This window comes from Mastomys coucha, unplaced genomic scaffold, assembly GCF_008632895.1.
Source record: "Mastomys coucha isolate ucsf_1 unplaced genomic scaffold, UCSF_Mcou_1 pScaffold18, whole genome shotgun sequence".
NCBI lineage: Eukaryota > Metazoa > Chordata > Mammalia > Rodentia > Muridae > Mastomys > Mastomys coucha.
In genome coordinates this window covers 48,504,850-48,508,207 of record NW_022196900.1, presented here as the reverse complement: position 1 = coordinate 48,508,207, position 3,358 = coordinate 48,504,850, and positions in this window count along the sequence as shown.

Here is a 3,358-nt window from a genome sequence, read left to right as displayed (position 1 = left end):
GAATGTGAAAACTACTTCTTTTCATGTGGCAGACAACAGGACTCATCAGAGGAAGAGTTGACCTAATGACTCAGAATTAGTAAACACCCAATTCTCCTGAGAAGAGGGCTAGAAGAGGATTTTAGAGCAGCTTGGAGTGTGTCAGGTGTGGAGGGCTGTGCAGCAAGCACAGTACATTCGACTTCAGGCAGTGCGGTGGTGCTGGGTTGACTGAAATGCACTTCAGTTTGTAGAATTCAGAAGCAGTTTTTCCAAGCAGAGTTATTCAGTCAGAAGCCTAGAAGCCATGTGGAATCAGCCAGCTCCGAGAGGAGTTTGAACCAAAACAGCCCAGTGAACCAGCTTCACAAAGAACTAGGAAGAGTGAATTTATTCTGCATTAACATTCGAGACAGCAATTACCTATGGTGAGTCATAGTTACTTTTATGGTAGAGGACCTGTCTTAGCATCTTGGAGTAGCAACTTGCGGCCTCCTTCTGCTTCTCCTGAGTGATGCCTCTTTTCTTCCAAGAACATCAAAAATTGTTGCTATCCTGAAGGCACAAGATTTACTAGAATTGCCCTCCTCTATGTTATTTTTAACTGGTTTCCATGAACGAGTTTTCTACTTACTGCCATTAAAATATTATAGAATCTTCATTAGTAGAAGAAGCTCATATTCCTGTTTATTTTATTTTCAAAAGATTCATCGTGTATCTGTAAGATTAAGTCTTACACCTCCACTGCTACTTTGTTCTGATGATACCTGGGCTGTCTTAATCAGGATGCACATGGCCACATGTTCCATATTCTATAGTCTACTGTGTGATTTTCTTGCTTCTCCTATCTTAGCCTCTCTATTAGTAGTATTGTTTACTTCATTTTTTTTACAGTAGACTATGGTTTTCAGAACAGCTTACATGTTTTTAAAGTATTTATATACCCAAAAGTAATGTAGACAATTAAATTGGGAGGGGGCTTGAAAGAGAACAACTAAGTGTGAGACTGAATGCTTTGATTGACTTTTGTAACTCTTGTATCAAGTTACCACTGTAAGAGCTAAGATCTTAAGCTCTACTAAATACAAAACAAACAAACAAAAAGATTTTATAAGTTTATGTTCATTTAAGAAAATATTAGTAGTGATGTATTATTTTGAAATATACAGTTAATATATTTGGAGTTATTTAAAATTTATATTGAGAAAAACATTTGTATTTTCAGTATTGCTGTAGACAAGCATCTACATAAAGCTGTTAAATTGATTGTTGTTTTATATCAAACAACTTTTATAATACTCATTTTTATTGTTATAGTATTTTATAAATTTTAAAGAATATGACAAAAAGGATATTGTAGGTATTAAAAGGGGGTCTCTGGTAGGAGTTGGGATACAAAAGGAAAACAAGAATGTGATTTAATTCTATTTACTTAAAATATGTTTTTAAATGTTAACAAATTCAGATAAATTGCAATCATTTAAAAAAGACTGTTCAATTGATTGTTGTTTTATATCAAACAACTTTTATAATACTCATTTTTATTGTAACAATATTTCATAAATTTTAAAGAATATGACAAAATAAAAAACAAAGCTATTAAAGGTATCGAAGTGGGGGATCTCTAGGAGGAGTTGGGGTACAAAAGGGAAAGAAGAATGTAATGTAATTCTGTATACTTAAAATACATTTTTAAATGTTAACAAACTCAGATAAATAGAAATTATGTATTTTTTCTCATCATAATGCAATAAAACTTAAATCAATAATAAAAAATGAAATATAATGAGCTTTCATAATCATACTAAAAAGAGAAATAGACTTGGGAAAATTTTGTGTTTAAGGAAAAACATTTAGGTCCAAGGATAAAGTCACAGGTGTACAGTATGATGAAGAAAGGCCATGAAAAACTTGTTGCTTTGAACATTTAATGAGTATATTATAGTGAATCACTGCTTTGAACTTAGTATCAGCATCCTTCTGCAACTCCCATTTTATGCATCATTTTATCTTCTAAAGAACCTGTTGTCTAAGAAGGTATTAAAAAGACGAGAGAAAAGAAATAAAGTTGTTGGCTGAATGGTTTGGCTTGGAGAGGTTTGTCTCCTCCATCCAAATGTATATGTCTGTCTGTATGTTTGTGTGTAGATATATGTGAATGTATGAAGCATGCATGAATAGCTGTGGAGTTGATTGTGACAGACAGTCAGGGCCTGCTAGAGTATGTGTGTATGAATATTTGAATGTGTGTGTGGGTGTGTGCATATTTGCCTGTTTACAGCATCTTAATTCTTTTTCTTTACTTCCTCTCTGGTTCACAAAGAGTTAACCAGCTTAGCCAGAGAGGCTTCACCAGAAAGGGGAACACCAGCAGTAAACCCTTTCACTTAATCCCCTGCTGTTTTATGATGAGGTGCTAAACAGTTTCTCCCCTCAGAGGAACTCACTGAAGGCAGGACAGCTACTGAAGTCAAGTGACTTAGACATAAGAAAGGTAAACGTTTTATTATTATACATTAACCCTAAATATTTCATGAGACCAAGTCTTACCCCCACTGATGCTCTCCCCACTGCACTGCCCTCAAGAAAAACCAAACAAGAAAGAAAACCTGCTGGGGGCTGCCCCACCTCCAACACCATAGGCTCTTAGAAATAGAAGGAAATAGAAGTTTGCAGCACAAAGTGCTTTAGCCTTCCTTCTTTCCAGTTCTCTGATGGTTCTGTGGACTCTTCCTGTTACCCACAGTGGATACACTGCTGATCCTGCCCTGTCTCTATGGGAAATTGTGTAGTCAACAAACACTTTGATATTCTGATTGGAATGACCAAAATAAATGCCTCAGTGCTGTTCATTGTTATTGTTCTGTCTCCTGAAATCAATCCCAGCTGATGCTTTAGTCATCTCTATCTGCACTGGGTTTTTAAGATACTTTTTCTCTTCTATGGCATTTACTTCAGTTTCTGGCAATTCAGCTTCCTCTTTGTGATTCGGTCTTCTCTGAACTCAGAACAAGGAAGTATGTAAACAGAGATGCTTATCAGCACCTGGACTCCTTCCTAGTTCACTGGGTTTAGTCTTTGGGGCAGGCTCTGTTAAGTTACTGTATTTTTATGCTCCTTGACCAGACATCCTTGACACTCACAAGATGGGTTTTGAAACTCAGCAGCCAGTAAGGGTAGAAGCTTGGTCATAATCACAGTGTCATTACTGGCCTTAGGAAGCCTTAGTTGCTCCCTGATGGTGCAGCATTGTGACCTTACAGCCCCACCCACAGACATCTGGGTGCATAGCTTGCCCTTCTGTTCTGCCTTCATTAGTGGACCTCTGACACCTCCAGGGATGAAGTGGCTCTGCTATACTGTGGGACTTGTGGGAACT